At 39.9% G+C, this 26,940-nt stretch overlaps 1 protein-coding gene and 1 pseudogene across 5 annotated transcripts in view; one reads left to right on the top strand and one right to left on the bottom strand.

The window, feature by feature from the left end:
• Positions 1 to 26,940, bottom strand: part of TAFA2 (TAFA chemokine like family member 2) — a 466,038-nt gene that overhangs the window by 340,220 nt on the left and 98,878 nt on the right. The window lies entirely within an intron of this gene.
• Positions 4,712 to 5,256, top strand: LOC139005406 (large ribosomal subunit protein eL20 pseudogene; annotated as a pseudogene).

The following is a 26,940-nucleotide window of genomic DNA, read 5'->3' as shown; positions in this document are numbered from 1 at the left end:
ATTATAGAAGGTAAATAAACCCCAGATACCTGCTTCCAGTTGCCATGGCCATGAAGCTGGAGCGAATAAAAAACAAAAACAAAAAAAGGAAAGGCTGGGAGCTTCAGTCACCAGGGGGCTTGGTCAGTCTGAAAACAGCCATCAGCCCCTCACCCAGGCTGGCCAGGCACCCCAGTGGGGACCCCCACCCTGAAGGGGGTTTGGGCAGCCTGAAACCAGCCCTCAGCCCCTCATCCAGACTGGCCAGGCACCCCATCTCAGAAATCTACATCTTTCTCGGGCTGATTAAGGCAAACACTGGATACTTTTGTTGGCTCTGATATAGATCTTAATACCTGTGGATGAGCAAACTCTTTAGCCATAATCCCCAAAAGCAATGAGGTCATAAGTATTTGGCCAGGGAAATGGAAGGAGACTTGACTTGGGGTGGTGAACACACAGTACAATATGCAGATGATGTTTTATAGAATTGTATGGTACATCTGAAACCTATATAACTTTATTAACCAATGTCACCCCCAATAAATTCAATTTAAAAAAGACCTCAGAGATATTGATTCATGTGATCTCTCATAGAGGACTAAACCTCCAATATAATACCAAAAATTCAAAGCAAAACAAAACAAAACAGCAAAGCCTTCTTACTTCTTAGAAGCGGGACTTGGGGGAGGGGATGACATGGTTTCTAATCCTTTCCCACAATAAAATTAGCTAGTACTTTTCTCAGGGCTTTTCTATCTAGTTCCTGAGAAAGAAAAACCTGCAATTTTTTTTCTCTTACTGTCCTTTTCAGACTTTGGTGTTAGTGGCAATACTCTAGCTCCCATGGTTATTCTCTGGATAAGTTTGTGGTGGAACATTGGGATTACTTACTCCTTGAATGCTGGAATAAATTTACCTATAATACCTTCAGGGCCTGGCATTTTATTTGTGGGAAGATTTTTATAAACTAATTTAATTTTATCAGGGCTTATAAAATATTTTTATTTTTTTATTTCTTCTTTAGTTTTAGTGGAAAGTGATTTTCTAAAAAAACACTTTTCACTTTTGTCTAAGTTTTCAAATTTAGTGCCACTAAATTATGCATAATATCACTCTGATCTTGTTCATTTCTCATATCCCCTTCTTTATTCCTAATAACTTTTTATTCTTGCTCTCTTTTTCTCTTGATCCATCTTGCTAATTATGTTAGTCTTTCCAAAGAAACAATTTTTCACTCTATTGACCCTATCTCTTAAACCATGTTTTCTTTCTAAATTGTGATTCTGTTTGGGTTTATTCCTACCATATTATATTGTATTCTATTTTCTTATTTTTTATGCTTGCTTTCTTCCTTTCTTGCTTTAATTTATTAAGATTCTTTCTTGTTCCATTTTTTATTTTACTATTTTGGAAATTATATAATCTGTCCCTTTTTTTGAGTCCTACCCTTGAAAGCTTATTATGTATACTTAAAAAGGTAAAATCTAAAGTTAATCAGTATTAATACCCTCCCTTCAAAAAATGTATAAGGAATTTAGAATACTTCAACTCATCATACTCTATCCTCAATTATATCCTATTGCCAAATATTTTTGTTCTATCATTTATCCACACTAATTACACGTTTTTACTGATTCCTGCTTCAGGTATTAGTTTAGCTGTAACCACAGTTTCTGATTTTCATTGGCCACCATTTCTTCCTGCATTCTGATGTTCCTTAAGAATAATTTTTAATTATATCCTTCAGAATTTCCTTTAGTAAAGAATCTGTTGATGGCAAGCTCTCTCTTTAATTGCCTAAAAATATATCTTCTTTTTGTCCTTATTCATGAAAGAGTAATTTGCTGAATAATAAATTAGAGACAATTGTTTTCTTTTTAATAATTTAAAATACTGTTCTGCTGTCTTCTGGCCTCCACTCTTGCTACTGGAAATTCAACAATGTCATTACTTTGTAGGGACTCTGTCTTTCCATTGGGCTGATTATAAGATCTTTGCACTCTCATTATAATGAATGGGCCTCAGGCGTAGATTTCATTTGTTTACTTGGGATTCCTTGGGTGTTCCTAAACCTAAGAATTCCTATTTGTTACCAGTTTTTAAAAATCCCCACTAACTCTTCAAAAATCCCCATTAACTCATTCTCTCTCCTCCCTCCTCCCAAAATTCTGACTGGATAGATGTTAGACCTTTCCCTTATTATTTTATTCGGCAATATGTATTGCGTGCTCACTAGGTGCCAGGGACTGATTCAGGCACTTGGAATACAGCAGTAAACAGTCAAAGCCCTTCAGAGTCTGAGAGATCAGGCAGACAGGACGAGTAAGTACATGATAGTGAGTCTAGTAGTGCTAAGCTTCGCATCGCATAGCCTACCTTTCGTGTGCTGTCATCTCTTTTTCCCTCTGTGCCCCTTTCATTCATTCATTCATTTATTCAAGAAATAATTGTGAGCACCTACTATGAGACGAGCAACAGGTTAGGCCCCGGGATTGCTGTACTAAACGTAAAGATCAGTGTAGTGGGTGTTATAGGGGGATTCACACAATAAACAAATAAGTTAATAAATAATATATCAGTGAGTAATAAATACAACGAAAAAATGAAGCATGGCAAGAAATATCAGATATACAGAAGCAAGCAGGGGTTGCTCTTCTACCATGGATAGTGAGGGAAGGCCTCCCAGAGAAGGTATTATCTGAGCAAGAACCTGAAAGAAGTGAAGGAGCAGCCATGTAACGTTTTTACTGATTCGTAAATGTTTCCCTCCACGTCCCACGTGGTTCAGGGTTCAGGATCTGGAAGAGGAGCTGCACACAAGTGAAAGAGAAAAGAGAAGAGATAATTTGGGAATATTGGGGGACCAGGCAGGTAAGTCCAACTCAAGAGGAAGGACTTCCACCGGTGCTCAGGCCGCACCAACCTTTTATAGTCAGAGGTAAACAAGGCAGTGGTTACCATAGTTACACAGTTCATGTAAGTTCCACCTGTTTTGACCATAGTTACACTCCCCGCACTTCTCTCAGCCCATTACCTTCCCAGGTAAGATCTGGGGAGTGTTATAAGGTCAAGCCTAATTATGCTAAGAGGACTGAGCCCTCTAAAGAACGTATTCCAGGCAGAAGAAACCGAGGTTAAGTTCATTCTAAATAATTTCTTCAGCTCTCTCTTACAGGCCACTCATTCCATTTTCAGCAATGCCTACTGTTTAGCCTGGCCACTGAGGTTTTAATATCAATTATTATATTTTTCATTTAGAAGTTCTACTTACTTTTTAAATCTGTTTGATCATTTTACAGTCTCTTGTTCCTTGCTCCTATTTTAATCCCATGCTTTATTGCTTCAAACTATATTAAACATATTTATTATATATTTTTTGCCTGATAAATTCAATATCTGAAGTATTGAGGATTATTTATAGTTGCACAAAACAGTATTACCACAAACACAGTAACTTAAAATAAAACATCAGTCATCTCAGTTTCTGTGGGTCAGGGCTCTGAGCGTGGTCTAGCTGAGTCCCTTGCTAGAGGTCTCACAAAGCTGCAATCTAAGTGTTAACCAAGGCTGTTATCTCATCTGAGACTCAACTTAGGGAAGGATCCCCTTCCAAGCTCATATGGTTATTGGCAGAATCTAGTTCCTTGTAGCCTTCATGGGTGAGGGTCTCGGTTTCTTGCTGGCTGCTGGCTAGAGACTGCCCTCAGATTCTTGCCCTGTGGCTTCTTCCATAGGATATCTCACTACATAGCAGATGGCTTCTTCAAAGCTACCAAGGGAGAGAGTCTCCTCAAAAGATGTGCAATACAGCCTGCACCTGTGTGGCTCGTGGTTGAGTGCCAACCTATGAACCAAGAGGTCAGGGTTCGATTCCTAGTCAGGTCACATGCTCAGGTTATAGGGTCAGTCCCCAATGTGGGGTGTGCAGGAGGCAGCCGACCTATGATTCTCTCTCATCATTAATGTTTCTATCTCTCTCTCCCTCTCCCTTTCTCTCTGAAATCAATTTAAAAAATTGTGCAATATAATATTATGTATCATAATCATAGAAGTGACAATCCATCCCTTTTGCAATATTTTACAAATTAAGAGTCTCAGGTAGCACCCACGCTCAAGGAGAGGAGACTACACAAGGATGTGCATAGCGAGCAGCAAGAATCATGAGGCCACATGAGAGTCTGCCAGCCGCTGGGTCTGATTCTGTTGTGTTTCAGCTGGTTCTCTCACACGGGGCCTTGTTTCAACTTTGAGGTTATTTTTTGTTAAGGAAATTCTTGGAGGCATAGATATTAGAAAGCTCCTCTAGAAAAGATATAGCTTTGCTTCTACCTTTTCTCAGAAAAAAAGAAATTGAGAACATGTTGAAATTAGCTCCTGGTTAAGGTTTTTATGAACCACAGGAGTGGCAAGAATTCAAATTTCAGACTCATGTGAGAGCCATATTGTTTTTACAAATTCTCAGGAAGGGCTTTTTTCTCCCTACTACACAAGAGCAGTGCCAAGACAAGCATACTTTTTTGTCTTTCTGCACAGTGGGTTTTTATTGGTTTGCTGTTTAACTGAAGATGCAATGCTCTGATTTCTAAAATTGCTCACTTTGGGTGGGTCTTAGTTTTTGTCTCCTCTTGTCTGCCCTAAGAAGCCATCAAATAGAAGTTCCCATAGGCAGGTGCCTCTAGCGATGTTATAAGTATTAAATAGATCCTAGCCTTTTGTGGGTGGTGGCGAACGCAGAGAGAACGTCATGAAGGCCTCAGGCACGCTTCGAGAGTACAAGGTGGTGGGGCGCTGCCTGCCCACCCCAAGTGTCACACACCACCCCTCTACCGCATGCACATCTTTGCACCTACCCATGTTGTTGCCAAGTCCCACTTCTGGTGCTTTGTGTCTCAGCTAAAGAAGATGAAGAAGTCTTCAGGGGAAATTGTCTACTGTGGGCAGGTGTTTGAAAAATCCCCCCTTTGGGTAAAGAACTTTGGCATCTGGCTGCGCTACGACTCCCGCAGTGGCACCCACAGCATATACCGGGAGTCCCGGGACCTGACCGCCGCAGGCGCCGTCACCCAGTGCCACCGAGATATGGGGGCCCGGCACCGTGCCCGCACCCACTCAATCCAGATCATGAAGGTGAAGGAGATTGCAACCAGCAAGTGCCGCCGACCAACAGACAAGCAGTTCCAGGACTCCAAGATCAAGTTCCCATTGCCGCACCAGGTCCTTCATCGCCAGCACCAGCCACACTTCACCACCAAGAAGCCCAACACCTTCTTTTAGATGCAGGGTCTCTCCGTTCCTTGGTCTACCCAAATAAATTCTTTGGGGGGAAAATAAAATTATATATATATATATATATATATATATATATATATATATATCTCCTAGAGTAGGGTTGTGAAAGGGCAGTCAGTCATAAGTTGTGAGGGAGGGAAAAAATGCTACATTATAGTACAATCTTTTCATATGATTTAATCATATCATCACCAGGAAGTTGCTCATATTATGAAGTATCATCATTTGAAAACTAGAAGCAGCACAGGAATTGAAAAGCTATAATGTCTCAAAAAAAGTAAGATAACATCATTCATTCATTTATTTCATTTGCTAAGTATTTATTGAGTACCTACTAGGTATCAGATCAGACAACTGTCTAGCTTTTGGTGACACATCAATAGATGTAAGTGACAAAGGTCCTTGCCTATAGGGAACTTATATTCTAATAAGAATTTTAGTAAGTATAAGGACATAAAGCTATTTCTTGGAAAAATGGAAATATATGGCAATAAGAAGCTCAAAGGAGGCTCAGAAAAATAAATATAAAACATAAAATTCTCGTACATGGCACTTTACTTAGAAATAGATTTGACCCTTCATTTTCAAAAACAAATATGTTCTTAAAATTCTTGCTAAGTCTGTAATAACACACTATGTCCTGTAGGGTAGACGCAAGCTTCTTGTGTCTGGATGGGGCACTGAAGGATAAAATTAAACTCTTATCTCTCTGACAAATGGAACACAATAGAAAGCTCAGAAATGCATAGCAAAAGAAACCATCAACAAAACAACAAGAAAGCCCACCGCATGAGAGAATATATTTGCCAATGTTATCTCCAATAAGGGTTTAATCTCCAAAATTTATAGGGAACTCCTACAACTCAACAAAAGGAAGATAAACAATCTAATCAAAAAATGGGCAAAGGACCTAGATAGACACTTTTTGAAAGAGGACATACAGAAGAGACATATGAAAACATGCTCAAAGTCACTAATCATCTGAGAGATGCAAATCAAAACAATGAGGTACCATCTCACACCTGTCAGAATGGCTATCATCAAGAAATCAACAAACTGACAAGTGCTGGTGAGGATGCCGAGAAAAAGGAACCCTCTTGCACTGCTGGTGGGAATGCAGATTGGTGCAGCCACTCTGGAAAACAGTATGGCGTTTCCTCAAAAAATTAAAAATGGAACTTCCATTTGACCCAGTAATCCCACTTCTAGGAATATATCCCAAGAAAACAGAAACTCCGATCAGAAAGGATATATGCACCCCTATGATCATAGCAGCACAATTTACAATAGCTAAGATCTGAAAACAGCCTAAGTGCCCATCAGCAGATGAGTGGATTAGAAAACCGTGGTACATCTACACAATGGAATACTACGCTGCTGTAAAAAAGAAGGGAATCTTACCATTTGCAACAGCATGGATGGAACTGGAGAGCATTATGCTAAGTGAAATAAGCCAGTCAGAGAAAGATAAATACCACATGATCTCACTCATTTGTGGAATATAATGAACAACATAAACTGATGAACAAAAACAGAACCAGAGTCATAGAAGCAACGAATACACTGTCCAACCTATGAAGGAAGGCAGGGGGCGAGGGAGTAAGAGATCAACCAAAGGACTTGTATGCATGCATGTGAGCATAACCAATGGACACACATGGGGGGGGGCGGGGTCGGTGAGGGCATGTGCTGGCAGTTGGGGGGGGCCAGGGAGAGGTCAATGGGGGTGGGGGAAGGAGACTTATGTAATACATTAAACAATAAAGAACTTAAATTTTAAAAAATATAAACCTATGCATATATGGTCAATTAATTTAGGACAAAGGAGTCAATAATGTACAATTGGAAAAGGACAATCTCTTGGCATTGTAAAGCTCAGTCTTCATTTCCTGCTGGTTATAAACAAAAGGTCTTTCCCAGTTTTTAAAGGCTACCACATTCCTTAGCTCATGACCCCCTTTGTCTGCCCTCAGAGGCTGAGTCCCTCTCACACTAGAGAACTGTCCTCCTATTGCATCTCTGACCAGCAGGGAAAGGCGGTGCACTCTTAAGGACTCATGTAATTAGGCTGGGCGCCCCCTGATAACCCAGTGAAATCTCCCACCTTGATCACATCTTCAAAGTCTCTTTTGCCAATGTTACTGACTGAATATCTGTTTCCCCCTAAAATTGATATGCTGAAATTCTAGCCTCCAAGGTGATGGCATTAAGAGGTGAGGTAGGGAGATCATGAGAGAAGTGTGCTCATGAGTGGAACTAATGCCCTTAGAAAAAGCCACCAGAAAGCTCTGCCTTGCCTTCGTCGCTATGTCGGCGTATAAGAAAATGATCATCTGACACCTGGAAAGGGTCCTCATCAGAACCTGACCATGCTGACACCTGACCTCAGACTTCCAGCTCCCAGACCTGTGAGGAACAAATTTATGTTATTTATAGGCCTGTTATTTCTAAGCCCCTCTCCCCGAGTCTATGCTATTGTGCTATAGCAGCCCAAACGGACTGAGATAGCCATGTAAGGTAACAGTCACAGTTCTGAGTAGCAGGACACGGGCATCTTTGGGGGGCCTTTATCCTGTCTACCACACAGCCCCAGTGACTTAGCTCCAGGATGGTCCTTAAGCAGGAAAGTTATATTGGCTACAAACAGAGGCTGCGTTGGGAAAAAGAAGGAAAGAGCTTTCATGGTCTCTTTTAGTCATGCATAGCACAAAATGGAAGACTTCAAATAACTGCCATCATTAAATTCCTAACTATTATATAGAAGTAATTTCAGAAAGTTCCAAAGGAGGAAATAAACTTCCTACATAAAGTAACTGGAATAGAACCTTTTTATTAGGATGCCCTTATTTTGGGATACAGAACTTACTTTGCAAGCTATGTACTATTAAGTTCCCATTACATATTATCAAAATGCTTTATGAAACAATAAAAATCCAAATCTATCATACCAAATCATGTTACAATAGGGAAATATTATTTGTTTTCATAAAACCGTTAATAATGGCAATGCGTGTGTGTGTGTTTTTCTTTCTCTAGGAGTATGCTTGTGGTACTTTATCACTTCAGGATAATTCTTTCTTTTTTGTGATACAAGTGTTTTCCATTAATTTAACCTGAAATGGCAACTTTAAAATGTTCTTTGTGATTTCAGAGTACATTTATTTATGTCCATTAGAAGATTAGCTTTGGGTTATTTTAGTATTATTTAGCCACTGTAGTCTTCTTATGAGAATTGCTTTCTAGATGGTAAAATTGGTTATAATCTCTGACTATTAAAGTTTTCCCCAAATTTTAATGTAAAATATTCCTGCAATTTTCAATGCTAATCTATCTAAGTCAACATCATAATTGGGCTATTTGTGTAACTACTTTGTGTTATGAATAAATCCAGGAGCCATATCTTGCCATAAAATTCTTATTCAGTTATCTGCTAAAGTTTATCTGAGGAAACAATATGTATCCCAGATATAGCTCAGGGTAACCTTTAGTTAATGCCCTTGGATCTTTTTATAGCAATAAAATCCATTCAGAATGCAGCACCTTTGAAAGAAAGATAGATACAATGAAATGTTCATCTTAATGGTTAACCAGATTATATTTTTCTGTCTATTTCGCCAATGAATGCTATTCACATAGTAAATCATTCATTATCCAAATGAGAATAAGGTATTCTGATATATCAAATATTATGGTTAATGCAACATATAAATATCCTGCAATCATAACCTTTAGGAACGAAATTTAATCATTAATAACTTAGATATTCCCAGAAATTAATCCAAATACAAAGAAAGCCAATAGTTTTTGGTTGTCACACAACTTATGTGGCATGACCATTTTGGAGATGAGGAAACTGAGGCTCAGAGGCAATTTTTAAAATTTGATTTGGGTCAAATAACTAATCGAGTTGGGATTTGTGAATCTGAGCCTGAGCTCAAAGTTCATTATCTTCCTAAAATTTACTAAACATTTTAGATGACAGTTGAAAACACCATTACTCTTTAAATTTAGAGGGAAAGATACTTTTATTTGGAGTTTTAGAACAAATAGACAATTTTGCCATGTCATGCCACTGTACACATAGATATAAAAAAGTTCACATGTCAATTTTAAAAAACTATAGCTATCAGACAATAAACAACTTCACTATGCATTTCTTATTAACATATTGCCAGTATAACATTCAGAGTGAAAACAGAGCTAGCTTAGGAGCCAAAAACAATAGGAGGAGACGAAACAGAAAAATACAGAGCATCCAAATCTGTTGGACTTTGGTTTCCAAATGTGCCTTCGCTGGATTCAGCAGAGAGACTGCCAATTCCTAAAATAATTATCCAAATTAAAAAAAGTATTTTTCTGTTCAATATAATCATTGGGTTTTCCATTTGTTTCATATATAATACAATTTTAGGCAAATACTGAGTCATATCACCAAATTGTATTTCCTAATAAATAACATTAAGATACATATTTGTTCACTATGTATGTTACTGATCCATCTGTAAACTTGAAACAAAATGATGGTAAATCACAACTATTAAGTGCGTATAATGTCTATATAATTCACAGAACTTCCAATAACTGTCACCATAAGAATACAACTGATAATCCTCCCAGTAAGTCTTCTATTGAATTTGCACAATGTTATGAACTAAAAGAATAATTTATGTTGTCTGTATTTTCCTGTCACTTTTCTTAATGTTGTTAAGATTTTCTACTATAATTAATCAATATTAATTTTACTATTTAACTAACAATATTCAATACTATAACTGAATGCTACATATACTATTACTTTAAGTAGCTGGTTTGGCTATGTTTTAACACTATCCTAAAAGCACTCCCTCAAGATTAGAAAATCATGCAGCCTTGCTTTTCCTCTAAGAAATTTAGTTCCCAAATCCAATTATGTTGCAAGTATTTTTTGCAAATTATTTTCATGAGTACAAGCTTTGCACGAAATCAGAATGTAATTCAAAGCATACATATTTTACTAAAAAAAACTCATTAAAGTGATACACCTGATTTCCAGAAAAAAACAAAAAGCAGTCAAAATATCAAAAATAACTATACGGGAGTAAACAGGAATAACCAGAAACCTGTTCTAGGCAAAAGTTTGATAAAGAATCAATCATTGATCATAAGGTAAAAGGCTCTTGTTTTCCTGCCTAGTCTCACCAATAAAAATACCATAATGATGTTGAAAAATGGTGCAATTGAAAACTCCAAATCCTACGCAGACTTGCAAAAACAATATTCAGACTGAAAACTGTCATACTATCTGGGTAAAGGCCCAGAGCCTAATATATTACAAAATTTTTTATTTATTTATTCTTATTGGCCTCTGTATTGTGGGCAAAAATGGGCCACATGCTAACCTGACTACTTCAGGGAAGGCCTGTGTGTTGGCCTTGAAAACTCAGAGACCTAAAGTAACCACAGAAGATGGTCTGAAATTAATACTTTTTAAATTAAAAAGCAGTTTATGGTGGTTAGTCATGTCCTAGGCTGGTATCTTCCTTGACAAAGGTCAATCTTTACCTTAATTGAGCCTATTGTCTTTTTGCATCTAAGGTAACATATATCATTGGAATGTCAAAGTAATTTTCCTTCTTTCAGACCCTTCATAGCACAGGCACTGCTCTGCCCAGACCACCAATCCCCTCATTGCTATTGAGTTAATTGTTGACTGTTAACTATCCTGTACCACCTATATAAAAAATATGTGTCTGTCATACTTTTCATCCAATCCCAGAGGTTTCCCCACTTTGCTTTTGCCCGCCTCCCTAATCTATCACTAATAGATTTTATGTAACCCACTTATGTCTTCTCTTTTGATTGTAATATATAAAGGAAGGTACTGCCATTCTCTGGAGCATAACCTCAATCCATTGAGATTCTGCTTCCTGGCAATTGTCGACAGTTTGGCTCAAATGAACTAACAAAAATTCTTCACAGATTTAAATATTTCTTACATTAATAGTATCATCCAAAAGACATCAGATGTGGTTAAATTTTTTTTTTTTTTGAAGAATAGTTTTATTTGAGAGAGAGAGAGAGAGAGAGAGAGAGAGAGAATAAAGAGAAACCTCTGTGTGAGAGCAACATCAATCAGCTGCCTCTGGCACTCCCCCTACCAAGAATCAAGCCCAAAACCCAGGCATGTGTCCTGACCTGGAATCTAACCAACAACCTCTCCAGGCCAGGTGTGGTCAATTTTTAAAATCATGCAGTTTGACTAAGCAAGAAGCATTACATATGTTGATATAAAATATCTCTCTCTCTCTCTCTCTCTCTCTCTCTCACCCCTCCCCCCCCCCCCGTGTGTGTGTGTGTGTGTGTGTGTGTGTGTGTGTGCTGAGGGAAGCATGCGAGGGCCTGTTATGATTAATGGGAGTGAAACTAGAACTCAGAGTTCTGCATGTATGAGATTTCATGTCAAATATAAAATTTACACCAGTGATCAGCCTTATTATCCATAAAATGATAAAGAAAAACAAGTTCTTTATGGTATGTCAATAACAAACACACCAACAGCCTCCAGAACCACATCACTTTATATAACAGCTGATTGCAATTATAGATGTCAGTGTAATCTAGAGAGTACCAAGGCATGTAGAAAAATCTTGAGAAAAATCCCGTCATTTCTGTGTGACTAGGAATAATAATTTTTCATAGAGAAAAGATACTGTGAATTATAACTGAAAAGTAAAAACAGGAGAATTGCCCCACAAACAAAGGCTGATAATTCTTCTTTTCCTGAAACATCCCTTTCTTTAATATATTTTTATTGATTTCAGAGAGAAAGGGAAAGGGAGCGATAGAAACATCAATGATGAGAGAATCATTGATCAGCTGCCTCCTGCACGCCCCCTACTGGGGATGGAGTCTGGAACCCGGGCATGTGCCCTTGACCAGAATCAAACCCAAGACCCTTCAGTCCACAGGCTGACACTCTCCACTGAGCCAAACTGGCCAGGGCTGAGACATCCCATTTAAAAAAAAAAATAGTAAAGTATCAGACAAACATTTACTCTCCTTAGAATATCAAAAGGAACTTTCAATATCAGGTGTTTTCTAAGTATCTGGGCATCATTAAAAGGCAAATAAAACATCACACTTCACAATTAGACTTGCATTTTAACGATATTACTTAATTGACTCATTTCAACTGGACAATGTGTCTCTTTATTACTTTCCTTTTTAATAATTTTTGTCTTACTTTTTTATTTTTTAGGTTCTTCCAAATAGAAAGATTAGTATCAGATCTCTAATTCTATAAATTCCATTCCACAATTCCACAGAGGCTCAATTCTATAGCCACTGCACTATAATGCCTTTTCCCTGGCTTCTATAAAAATAGAAATACGGTTTATTTACCTCCCTCACTGAGAGCAGATCTCTGTGCAAATTTTAATTTCTTTTTTCTTTTTTGTTAGTGCTCACCTGAGGATATTTTTTTCCATTGATTTTCACAGAGAGAGAAACATTGATGTGAGAGACACATTTGCTGATTGCCTCCTGCACACACTCTGACCAGGGATGGGAATGGAACTGGAAACCCTTTGGTGTTCGGACTGATGTTCCAAACACTGAGCCACACTGGAAATATTGTGATGTCCTTATAAATACAAGTGAAAGGGGGGAACTGGAAACTACAAAAGTGAAGCTTCAAGTATTTTTAAATTACAAATGCCCTGGCATGAGCTGACTTGTTCTCTCAGTGACCTCTGTTTAATCCCAAAGGAACATCCTCAGTTACCTGTGTAAATCCACCACATAGGCACCTTGGCACTAGCAAAGTTGTAGGAGGGAGTAGTAGGAGAAAGATGAGATGGAATTCTCTTTTCATAGCCTCACCTCTGTTCGCTTTTGAAAAGCTGAAAAATATCAAAGCTAAGCTATTTTTCCTGCTGGCACCCTAAGAGCAATTATCTCATCTTCCACCTGCCTCCTAGGAATAGGTCTTACAATAGTTAAGCAAGGGGCTCATATATCATGCCAGTCAAATCATCAGATGGGCTCACTTTCTGTTAGAATATGGAAATGAAAAAAATCACAGACTTCAAATATCATTCAAAAAATTCAATTTACAGGAATTCTCCTTCACCAAGCCAAATGTTATCTTTGACTTCACAAAGAGGATTTCGGGTGTTTTGAACTCCTCATTGTTCAGTGCCGCTGGAAAATGAGAACCTGCCATCTGCATGATTGCATCCATCAGAAATATTGATGCTCACAGGTAATCATTTAAAAGCAGAGATGATGAATTCCTACTGATTGAAGTCATCTGTGTTCCCAACATCAATGCCCACACCGATACATAGACGCTACTCAGAAACCGTGAGCCGAATGTCACCAATTTTCTCCATGTTTGAAAAGTTTCTTGTGTGAGGACATTGCAAAGCATGTACTCTCTAGAAAGGAACAAAGCCAGCTTGAAAATCTCCATCACAAAAGAATTAGAATGATTTTGTGTCACAATTTCCACAGAAGGGAATAGCTTAAGCTAGTGGAAGCCACCATTACATGGCTTCGGGGCTCCACACTGGTCACTTACTCTCCTTCACTCCTTTCTTATTGCTCCCTGACAGCCTGTTACTCTTTGTAGTATAACCCTGGCCATAGCAACATCCCTGGTGACACAGGGGCAGGACATAATCAAAACATAGGTTTCTTTAAAGGTTTGTCTTGTTTCTTTTCTGGGAATCACTGATCTGGTATTCTTATGATGAGTTCAAAGAGACAGAAACAGCATCAAAATGTTTATCCTGTAACAATAGACAAGAAATGCCTCTTAAACCATCTAATGACACTAGCTAATGTGTTGAGCAGTTCCTAAGTGCCAGGTACATGTGTAAACATATATATGTTGAGTCCAAATATTTGTTTCTTATGCTTGAAAAAAAGAAAACAAATAATATATTACTACTCAGGACTCAACTGCCTTGGATGTTTGAATTTTAGTTCTTCTACATGTCAAGACAACACAATAGTGACCATGCACGTTGCTTCAGCTTCTAGGTGCATTCCTCATTAACATTGTAAGATTTGCTACCATATTTAAAAAAACATTTAATTGGATTAGGTATCATGCTTCTTATGGCACATGTGTTATTTCTAATATTTATAATGTGCAAGGTGGTCTGACTTCTTGAAGACATTTACACACTTGCTTGCTAGTCTTAGGAGTAATATTAATTTTTCCATTCATTCATTCATTCATTCATTCTGTACCATCTGAGACTAGCTCTCAGCAAGAAAGTAGAGGAAATTCCAAAGATATAGAAGTCAGGATTTTTAAAAAATATTATTGCTTATGCTGCTTTATTTTCAGAATATTACTGGGAAATTTAAGTTTAAAAGGTATAGTAAATAAAGTATAAGAGTTAGCAATAAATGGCAGAGACTTTCTTGATCTCAAACACTGACAGAACTGGCCTCTTTTTTGAGCAAACATCTTAGGGTATAATTCTTTCCATAAAGACAAAGTGTGTGTGTGTGTGTGTGTGTGAATGTGAGAGAGAGAGGAGAAGGAGGAGGAGGAGGAGGAAGGGGAGGAGGAAGGGGATAAGGAGGAAGAAAATGGGGTAGGGGAGAGAGAGAGAATATGCTACAAAGCTCTGCACCCTCTCACAGTCCGGGAGCCCTTGGGGGATGTCAGACTGCCACGGAGGCAGGAGAGGCTCCCGCCACTGCCACTGCGCTCGCCAGCCATGAGCCCAGCTCAGGGCTTCTGGCTGAGTGGCACTCCCCCTGTGAGAGTGCACTGATTGAGAGTCTGCCCCCTTGTGGTCAGTGCGCATCATAGTGACCAGTCGTTCTGCCATTTGTTTGGTTTGTATATTAGCCTTTTATTATATAGGACTAGAGGCCCAGTGCATGAAATTTGTGCACAGGGGGCGGAGGGTCCCTCAGCTCTACCTGCACCTCTCCAATCTGGGAGCCCTCAGGGGATGTCCTACTGAAGGCTTAGGCCCACTCCCTGTGGTTCTCTGCTGTCTGTGGGGCCCACTTGACCACTCCCGGGTCACCGCGGGCAACGGCCAAGCAGGCCCTGGAACCCTCCCGGGGTCCCTCCCCAGCCAGCCAGCCCCCATCGGCCCCGATCTGGACTGGGTGAGACAGCCCCAATTGGCCCCGATCGCTGGCCAGGCTGAGGGACCCCACCCATGCACAAAGTCAAGCACCGGGCCTCTAATATTACTATAAGATGTTCTTGAGGATGAATTGTTGGATAGCAGCAATCCAAGGAAGAATTACAAAGAGATATCATGCTGGCTTGTACTAGGATGCTAGGAGAAAGAGAAAAGACAGATTTGGGATATGTTTTGAATGGAGGATTAACCATAACTGGCTGTTGGGATAAATGTGGGGAGCAAGGATAATAGTGCCAGTACCAAAATGGGGAAGACTAGAAGAAGTAACTTTATGGGTGTGGGGTTAATACAGTTTTGTTTTGACCATGTTCTGTTTGACATGCCTAGGCACACCATTTCTTGGTGTGTTATCAAGTAGTATACTTCACTACCCTCGTGTTTATAAAAATTAAAGGGAAGTCAGATTAAACTTCTTAAATTACATTTTAGACACTATCTTATCATACTCATTCTCTAAGCATCTTGGCTTAGACAGAGTTTCCTCTCTGGAAAAAGATAGGTAAGCTGAAAAGTAACATTGGCATAAGGACTTATATCCTTGGGCAAGAATATCTTACACCCTCCATGTTAAAAATGATGCACTCTCCGGATGAAAATACTGGGTGACCAAAATAGATGAAGCAAAGTAAAAGGGAAACAAATCCCCTAATCAGCTGACAAAGCTGACCTTCAGCCTAGCACAGGTCACTCCTGTATAATGAGACTGTTTAGTTCAGTGATGGCGAACCTATGACACGCGTGTCAGAGGTAACATGCGAACTCATTTTTTTGGTTGATTTTTCTTTATTAAATGGCATTTAAATATATAAAATAAATATCAAAAATATAAATCTTTGTTTTACTATGGTTGCAAATATCAAAAAATTTCTATATGTGACACAGCACCAGAGTTAAGTTAGGGTTTTTCAAAATGCTGACACGCCGAGCTCAAAAGGTGCGCCATCACTGGTTTAGTTAGAATGAGAAGTTGGTGTGAGAATATAGTTCTTGGATATTCTTATTCTCATCTGATGCCATTGCAACCTTTAAATTCCCTCCTGCCAGAACAGCACAGAGGATAGGGCAAGGGCTAAAACAAACTAATCCAAGATATTGCTTTTGATACCAGGATGCCACACCCCAGTTGTGGTATTATGGGAAATAAAGATCAGTGGACAGAAATAAGAAAGATATGAACACTAAAACCTGGAGGGTAATGTAGGGGGGCCACCTTAAGATTTCACTATTACTCTAGTGTTGTTCCCTTCTGTGTAGTAGACATTTTTTTCGAAGTTAGTCTTCTCCCATGTAATCTTCACATCAGCTCTATGAGGTATGTGTTATTATTATAGACTAGAGGCCCGGTGCACAAAAATTTGTGCACTCGGGGGGTGGGGGGAGAGGGGGTCCCTCAGCCTGGCCTGTGCCCTCTCGCAGTCTGGGACCCCTCAGGAGATAACGACCTGCTGGCTTAGGCCTGCTCCCAGGTGGCAGAGGGCAGGCCCAATCCCTAGGTGCAGCGCCTGGTCGGGCTCAGAGCAGGGCCGATTGGGGAGTTGGGGTGCCGCCCCGTCATGCACAGAGCAGGGCGGATGGGGAGGTTGCGATGCCACCCCTAGTCACACTCAGGATAGGGCCGATTGGGGGGTTGGGGCACCGCCCCCTGTCACACTCAAGGCAGGGTCGATGGGGAGGTTGTGGCGCCACACCCTGCCACACACAGAGCAGGGCCAATCAGGGGGTTGAGGAGCTCCCCGCTGTCACGCACAGAGCAAGGCCAATAGGGGAGTTGGGGCACCACCCCCTGTCACACACAGAGCAGGGTGGTCCGTGGGGGGGGGGGGGGGGGGGGGGTTGGGGCGCCACACCCTGTCACACACAGAGCAGGGCCGATCAGGAGGTTGGGGCGCCGCCACTGTCACACTCAGGGCAGGGCCGATGGGGAGGTATGGCTCTACCCCATCTCACATAGAGCAGGGCCCGTGGGGGGGGGGGGGTTGGGGTGCTGCCCCCTGTCACCCACAGAGCAGGGCCGATCAGGGCGTTTGGGCGCTGCCCCTTGTCACGCTGATCCCGGTGCCGGGAGGCCTCGCGGCTCCGCTGATCCCGCCCGGCAGGGTCACAGATCCGGGTCCCAGACCGCAGACAGCCTTGCCTGCTGCCGCCTGCCTTCAGTATGCAAATTAGCCGCCATCTTGTTGCTTCAGGGTGGGGGTCCCCACTGGGGTGCCTGGCCAGTCTGGGTGAGGGGCTGAGGGCCGTTTTCAGGCTGGCGGGCGACTGGAGCTCCAAACCTCTCCTTTTTTTCTTTTTTTTTTATTCTGGCATTTATTTACCTTCTATGCCTGTCAGTGGAGCTGAGAGCCGGCTTTCTCTCTGAGGCTCGGCTGAAAGCAGGTTTCTGGCCTTTGTTTTCTGTATTTGAAACAATGTTGCGACTCCAGCTCTGAGATCCCGGCTAACTGACAGGAGTTTTCTGGGCTTTTGTTTATCTTCTATAAATGTTACTATGTTTCCAACTGAAGCTCAGAGGCCGGCGGGGAACGTTGGAGTCCTCTGTCACTGAAGGAAGCAAGCCTCCCTGTTCGCATCAGCTGCCTGGCTGCCGGCCGCCATCTTGGCTGACAGTTACTTTGTATATACTCACTGATTAGCCAATGGGAAGGGTAGCGGTCGTACGCTAATTACCATGTTTCTCTTTTATTAGTGTAGATGAGAAAATTCATTTTTAGAGAAGGTAACTTGTATAGCACTACACAGTAAGTGATAGAGCCAGGACTGGACTTTAAGTCTCTTTAACTTCAAAATTCATGTCAGTACCTCCATATTCTTTAATAATTTGCTAGATACATTTCTGATTACACAGCAGGGACACAGTGCATTTTCAGTTATCTGTTATTATAAAGTGACAGGCAGACACAGGTGGCACTAAGATCTTTCTGTGCCATGACTATACAGACAAGAATGAATTCTCCCATAAAACAGTGAGAGATCAAGGACTGTTATATTGATACTAGAGGTCCAGTGCACGGATTCGTGCACCGGTGGGGTCCCTCAGCCTGGCCTGCAGGGATAGGGCTGAAACCGACTCTCCGACATCCCCCAAGGGACATCCTCTGACATCCTCCCAGATTGTGAGAGGGTGGTTCTCGGGTGATACACCCCAGAATCGGGCTCCCTCCTCTCTTCTCCCGATATTATGTCACTTTCTCTCTGTATCTGTCTCACTTCTCCCATCTCACTTTACCCTAAGTCTGGCGGTAACTGATGACTTATGGGCATTTAGCTGCAAAATGCAATTATTTAGCAAACAGGATTTACTTAACCTGGAATCTAATTGGCCTAGGGCAGGGCTCTGCTCAGTGTCAAGCTTCTGCCCAGGCCCTTCCACCCAGGCTGAGTCCTGTGATGGCAGGAACATCCTTCTTCCCACCTGAGCTGCTCCTTCACCTCCTTCCCTCCCTAGAGGTTGCCCGCTGGCCCTACTGCCCACCCAGAAGGAGGGAAGCTGCTTCTGGTTTCCCAGCTGAAAGTGGTAGTGGGAAAATTTGCTGCCTCCACTGGAAATCGATATTAAGCAGATGGGCTAGTGCAGGCGCCAGACGATGGAGCCGCAGCCAGTAGGTCCTGCAAGTCTCATCATTTAGCTAATCGAGTCGTAAAGGTTCTGTAAGGGCCAGACCCACATCCTCTGCAATAGGCTAGAGGCCCAGTGAGAGCCAGACCCGAAGTGGGGAGCCAATGGGCTAGACAGAGGCCCGGTGCACAGATTCGTGCACGGGTAGGGTCCCTCGACCTGGCCTGCAGGGATTGGGCCGAAACTGGCTCTCTGACATCCTCCAAGGGGTCCCGGATTGTGAGAGGGCGGTTCTCAGGTGACACGTCCCAGAATCAAGCTCCCTCCTCTCTGGTTCCAGGTGCATCACCCGAGAACCACAGATGCCAAGTCACTGCAGCTCTTCAGCTCCTGCGTTGAGTGTCTGCCTCCTGGTGGTCAGTGCGCATCATAGCTACTGGTCAGATGGTCGGACAGTTGCTTAGGCTTTTAGATAGATAGATAGATAGATAGATAGATAGATAGATAGATAGATAGATAGATGAACCGGCCCTCAGATTTGCATATTGCTAAAACAAATTAGATTTCTTTATGTCTTAACTATGTTATATGTTTATGGTAGAGATGTTTTTTAAGTATGTGTGATAAATCTAAGGTTGGATTGGTGGGTACAAACTTGATTTCATTTGATTTACTTAGCTAGCAGAGCATTTTATAGTAACATCTACTTTTCATTAAATGTACAATAATTAGCGGATGCAACCGTGATTTAAGTTTATGTGTTATTATCCACTTGTTTCTGGGAGAGAAAGAGAGAATATGGCCAAGTCAAGATTAACTTTAGATTTCTATGCCCGGGCAGTAAATAAACCACCAGGCACCACAATATTCCAGCCAGCATGATAGCACGGACATAGAGTTTTTCCAGCATACATCATTAAATAAATATTTTTTGCACTGTAAAAATTCTCATACTTCATGTTGCTTAATCTTGACATGGAAAGGCTCATTTAAAAGGAAGAATTTTTTAACCCCCTCAAATTCTAGTCTCTAATGCAATTTAATTGTTTTGGAAATGATATGTCTTATGAGCTTATGCAGAATTCATTAAAATTCATAGATAGTGATAAATTTGCTAATTTGGAAGCATTTATAGTAAGACATTACATATGTCAAAGTTTTTTCATCATTAACAAATCCATAGATATAGAACACTTTGAAAATAAGAAATTCTATTTCCCTTTTGCTTCTGAAACCATATCCTTGAATCATCTATTTATTTTCCCAAATAAATAGTATTAAGCAAGCTTATATGTGCAATACTCACATCTAGAATCCTTTTATCTACATAATTGTTAAATATTTGATGATTGCAGGAAACTTGTCACACATGAAAGATGGATATATGCTTATTATATTTTCAATTACTGAATATTGTGCCAAGAATATGACATTCTGTTCTTTGTTATTAAATGAAATGTTTGTGTAATGACAGTATCTACCACTTGAGTACTCACTATATGCCAGACATAAATAAGTGTACAATCTACATGGTATATTATTTAAAATGTAAATAATTCAATGTACTAAGTATTCCATTAAAACAGAAATAAGGAAAAAGCAGTGACTGTCATGGTGGACATGCTAGCTGTCCACTGAAATCAGCTGTTCTTCCAAGAGTGATAAAATTCTAGATGGGATACAGACGCGAAGGTAGACACTGTATATCTCCAGGCTCCCTTGCAGTTAAATGTGGCCATGTGTCCTAGCTCCTGCCAATGGGGTGTGGGTAGAAGCAATGTGTGCAAATTCCATCTCACTGGTTTGAGTGGAAATCAGTGGACCCAGATTAGACTCACCCCCTTCTTACAGCTCTGTTCCTAATTGACTGTAAGGAGCAGAACTGCCAGCCAGATAAACACATTTAATTTAGGACTGTTATTTGCCCACTATTTTCATGTCTATCTGTTGCAGCAGCTTAGCTTATCCTAATTAATAGGTCATACATACATTACCACATATACATATACATGCATTTTATAGTCAATAACCATTGGGGGCTTTTGTTTTTGCTTTTGCAGGTTTATTAATCCATTAAGTTATATAAGAGCAAGTACAGGCCAAAATACAGTGGGGCCTTGACTTACCAGTGTCCTGACTAACGAGTTTTTTGAGATACCAGCTGTCTCTCAGCTGATTTTTTGCATTGAGTTGATAGAGTAATTTGAGTTAACGAGCTCCTTAAAGAGCTCGGTCTCTGAACGAATTAAACTCGTAAGTCAAGGCCCCACTGTACTAAGAATGCCCACATGAGCTACAAATAAACTACTGTTTTCTAATTATTATATTGTTAAAGATAAATAACATTGCAATTATATGGTTTTGAGCTGAAATTTAATAGTTTAAAAAACATTCTCATAACATTCTCACTTGATCCTCATTACAGTCCTTTTATTTTGCAGATCACAAAATAAAATGTAGAGCAGTTAAGTAACTTGCCAAATGGTGCACAGCCCTCCACCAGCACAAGAGGCACTAAACTGAATCTTTTGCTCTTCAGACTACGTTATATAACCTCTTTGGGCCAATATTTCTAATGTGTGACTTGGTAAATCCACCCAATTTTAACTGTTCATTTCAAAAGGAAGTGAATTTTGCCTGGTGTTGTTTTTTTGTTTTTTGTGAAATTTTTTAAAATCTTTATTGTTGAAAGTATTACATACATCTCCTCCCCGCCCCCATGACCTCTTCTAACTCAAACCAACCCCTGCCCCAGGCCTTCACCACCCTATTGTCTGTGTCCATGAGTTATGTATACATGCATACAAGTTGGTGTTGTTTTATTAAAAATTAGATAAGATCAGACTTTCCTACATCCATATATTTAAGTATGTCTAGTGTAATTTGTATTATTCTTTTTTAAAAAACATGTTTTTTATTGATTTTTTGGAAAGAGAAGAAGGGAGAGGGTGAGATAGAAACATCAATTGGCTGCCTCCTGCACACCCACTATGGGGATCAGCCTGCAACCCAGGCATGTGCCCTGACCGGGAATTGAACAAGTAGCCTCTTAGTGCATGAGACAAAGCTCAACCAGCTGAGCCACACCAGCTGGGGTGTATTATTCTTTCTTGAAAAATGATTTATTGGGTTGACATTGGTTAATAAGATTATGTAGGTTTCATGTGCGCAATTCTATGATATATTTTCTGCATTGTATACCCACCATATATTTGACCTCCTAGACCCCTTACTCCCCACCCCCTTCCCTCTGGTAACCACCATACTATTGTCTCTGTCTATAATTTGTGTTCTTGTGAAAAATTTAAGACCTAGGAATAGAAATAGGCAAAGGAAAATGAATTTTAAAGTTTAAAGTCTCTTAGGAAAAAGTCTCCAAATTATCTTTAGGTTTTGTTAGCAGGGCATCACAGTGAGATTTAAGGCACTAGAAAAAGAAATTGATTTTTTAAATAAATATTTCCAGTGCAAAAATCTTAATTTTTTGAAAATCACTTTTCTGTCATAGATTTCAGAAAAGTTTCATTATTGACATGACAGTTGGGACAGTTATATTTTATTCTACTTCCTAACATTTCTTTAGGGTTTTCCAGGTATCTCCCTCAATAAAATCTAATATTCTCCTCATGACTCTTCCAAATTTTCTTGCCAAGGTTAGACACCACATGTAATGTGTGTTATTGGCCAGGAACCTTCCAGAAGCATTTCTCACCAATCTGATCTCATATTTAAACAATATTTCCCCTGCCTCCCAAAAGAAGGAATTAAAACAGCTTCTACCAATTCTTTTTTTATTTTTTAATGATTTCAGAGAGGGAGAGGGAGAGATAGAAACATCAATGATGAGAGAGAATAATTGATTGGCTGCCTCCTGCACACCCCACACTGGGGATAGAGCCTGCAACCCAGGCATATGCCCTGACCAGAAATCGAACTGTGATTTCCTGGTTTGTAGATCTACACTCAACCACTGAGCCATGCTGGCCAGGCTACCAATTCTTTAATCCACAGAATTAACCAGCTGCTTTAGTGTTATATGACACAAAAAGCAGAAGGAATAAAAATATAACTTATTTCTTAACCCTATAAGTATCCAAATGGGCTAGAATTCAGATAAAATAGTTTTACTAAAGGCCATGAACATGTCTATAGCTGCTCGGGGCAGCATCAAGGTTTCCAGGGAAAAAATAATATGAAACTGCAACCTCCAACGAGGAGAAAAGAGCTCAAAGTAGGAAATATGATAGAAATGAAGCCTCAGTGAATTTTTTTAAAATATATTTTTATTGATTTCAGAGAGGAAGGGAGAGGGAGAGAGAGAGAGAGAGATAGAAACATTAATGATGAGAGAGAATCATTGATTGGCTGCCTCCTGCACTTCCCCTACTAGGGATTGAGCCTGCAACCCAGACATGTGCCCTTGACTGGAATCAAACCTGGGACCTTTCAGTTCATAGGCCGACCCTCTATCCACTGAGCCAAATCCAGCTAGGGCTTCAGTAAATTTTAGATTCCTCCAGTGTAGTAATCTAGATTTAGTTGATTAACATTCTGAGATATTTAATATCAATGAAAATAGTGCATTCCAATCCTAGATAAGTATTTATGAATCCATAAACCAGAAATTATTCAACATTAGATAAATTATTAAATTCATTAATTAGCAACCTAGAGATTTTTTTTAAGTTTTTAAAGACTGCAAGATATTTTATTATTAAACCTAGAGAATTATTGTTGGCTGACTTGATTAGATCTCTCCTTAAAACCAACAGCTAAAAGACACATCTTTGAATTAATTTCACCCTAGTGATTTCAGAAGCTACAAAACACACGAACGTGGTGTAAAGAGGTGCTTTTATTCTGTGCTCCGTTTTCATTAATTGACAAAGAAACATTCACTGATATTTTCGCTCAAAGTCATTGCACAAGCTATCTTTTACATAAGAGTAAATTAAAAATTAAAGTTCCCTCTAAAATTAGCAAGTAATGATTGTTTAATTACAAAAGAGGAAATGCTTGGTCACTTCTTTCTGAATTGTTAAAGGAAAGTAATAGTGTTGGTGAAGAAATGAGGATCAGCATCAAGTGTAGCTCATTTCTGAGAAGAAATTTATTTTAATGGCTTGATCATGAAATCCATCTGAAGCTATGAATAGGTATTATAAAGCATGAAGAAATTTCATAAAGATATACAACCTCATTTCTCCCTTAGCTGCCAGGATCCCACTTTGTTCCAATTCTCTTCCAAACTCTGACAACTTATCAGTACTTTCCAGGACTGCCTGTCCATTTCCAGAGCTGTTTCTCATTATCCCATATACTCCCTCAAGATGATCTCATTCGCACCCATGAATTCAACTGTCATCAATATGCTGATTGTCAAAATCCACATCTTCAACACTAACCTAATTCTAACTTCCCAGTCCATAGTTTTAAAACCTCTACATGACAGGGACCTCGAAATTAACATGTTCCAAATTTACTACGTCTACTCTCTACCCCACAGCCAAATAATGTTAGCCCTCCTGTGTTCCCTCTCTCAATCAATGGTTTCAGTCTTCTCCTTCAGTGTTAATGGTACACCCATGAGTACCTACAGCCTTCCTAGTACCAAAGCAATGCCATGCTTCACAAGAAAGAGGCTGGAACCCTAAAATCCCCCACTGTCATTCACTTTGGTCTCTGGAGATCTATGAAGCCCAGTTACTACGCATGTTTCACAAGCTTTTCTTGAAAGCAATTCCTTAAGTTCCAATTATAGCCTTTCTCTCTATAAGGTCATATGCATTCCAAGTCAGATTGTATTTCCAATGCCATGTCATGTCATCATTTGCAACTGCCACTTTCTTCAAGATCAGCTCTCCAGAAACCATACACTAACATGTTCTTTGCAAGCCCCTTTCTCCAAAAAAGTCTATTCATACAAACAGACACTTAAGCAAACTGCTGGTCTCACACATCCAAATATATTTGAATCTCTGTTTATCTTAACTATCACAGACACATGCACACACACACACACAGGATACACACACATCTGCAAACTCAAAGTCTGCATTTTCCATCATCAAACACTCAACTGCAACCATCCCTGTCACAAAGGCAGGTAGTAAACTGACATAAGAAAAAGAGCATGAATTTAAAATATCAAAGTTTATAAAAATATACTTTATCCATTAATTTCAAATTATTTAATATTTCTGAAAGGTCTACAGGATTAGAGTCAATATTGTAGCTTGACAAATGTTAAACGGCATGTTGTTACGAAATCTATGATCTAAAATCAGTATTCCTGACTCAAAATAATTCTTGGATATTCAAGTTAATCTGGTCCAGTTTAACCACTTTCTTCAGAAGAAGCTGCTCACAAAAAAAGTAAATCAACTAGCACACTAATGACAAAGCCAACTAACTTGATCTCCCTGCATAAATTTTCTACTGCTGCATCATGAATTACCACAAACTTGGCAGCTTAAAACAATGCCAGGTTATTAGCTCATAGTTCTATAGGTCAGAAGTTCAAGCACAAAGACACTGGTTTCAATACTCAGACCCCACAGACGAGTCAAGGTGTCAGCCAGCCTGTGTTCTCATTTGGAGCTCAGCTCTTCATCCAAGACCATGTTGTTTGGCAGAAATCAGTTCCTTACAGTTGTAGGACTGTGCTCCCTAATTCTTTGTTGGCTATCAGATGGAGGCTGCTCTCAGCTTCTAGAGGCCACCCACATTCCTTTGCATGTGGCCTTCTCTATATTCAAAACAAGAAACAAATATCCTCCTTTGTGTCCAAAAAATCATTTCCACTCACTCTGAATCTCATTCTCCAGAAAGAGCACAGTCCCTTTATAAAGACTCACCTGATGAGGTCAGTCAGGCTCACCAAGGATTATCTCCCTTTCTTAAAGCCCAGGTTGTATTCACCGTCCAGGCCTACATTTGAAGACATGGAATTATATAACAATGGTCATCAAAAGGTAGAATTCTGTCTACCACATTACCCTTCCTACTTATGACAGTTCTTTCCTACCACATAAGCATGCATGAGACTGAATTACCTCCTGGGCAGAGACAGGAGGAAAAAATAGAAAAAGAAAAAACAGACACGGGGGAGAAAAATGTGCACTTCCGTTATGGCTTCTTTGATTTGCCACACATGTGAACTTTACAAAATTCTAAAATCTACGCATCATTCAATGTGGATCTATTAAATCTCTGAATATCTCTGGCTTTCACTTTCATAATTCATAAAACAAGGATTCTCACTTTGTATGACCATACATTCACATATAACATATTTACATTATAAAATTTACCAGGTGACAGCAAAGAAAAAAATGGTCTTGACTTAATGTAAATATCCACAAAGAGTAAGTCTCCACAACCAGCTCATGAAAAAGCAGCCTCCTATGCCTTTGACAAATGGTCTATTTGCTCTTAGCATCAAACCCTTCTCCTGAGTATTACTTCCATTTGTAGAATTATTATACCATCTTTGCAAGTATTTAATCATTTTAACTTTTCAAGTTACCTTTACAATTACTGTCACATTAATTTTATAATTTTAAAAATCCATGTAAAAATAGGTCGAGCAATATATTACGTTTCTCGTTACACAGGTGGAAAAAAAACCTGAGTTTGGGAAAGGTTAAATGGTTTTTCCTCAGCAAGTTAGGAACGTAACCAAAGGCAGATTCCAATTTACCTTTCATCTGACCTGATGTACTTCCTATTTCACTGTTGCTCCATCATCTTTGTTAGTAAGCAGCTGTTTTATTTTTAAGTGTACAAACATCACATCTTGTTTACCTTGCTTTGCACGGGGCACAGCACACACAATGCTTGCTGATGCCACCGATACTTAACATTGCTGAGTGACAAATACGGTTCCGGGCTGAGGCTCGGGGTTGCCCCAACACCAGACACAGCCCTGCCTTCATGAAGCTCATCAAGTTC

Source organism: Myotis yumanensis, unplaced genomic scaffold (genome assembly GCF_028538775.1).
Source record: "Myotis yumanensis isolate MYYU_CA2020_CCGP unplaced genomic scaffold, mMyoYum1.0.hap1 SCAF_3, whole genome shotgun sequence".
Classification (NCBI taxonomy): Eukaryota; Metazoa; Chordata; class Mammalia; order Chiroptera; family Vespertilionidae; genus Myotis; species Myotis yumanensis.
This window is presented reverse-complemented; position numbering and strand designations above follow the sequence as displayed.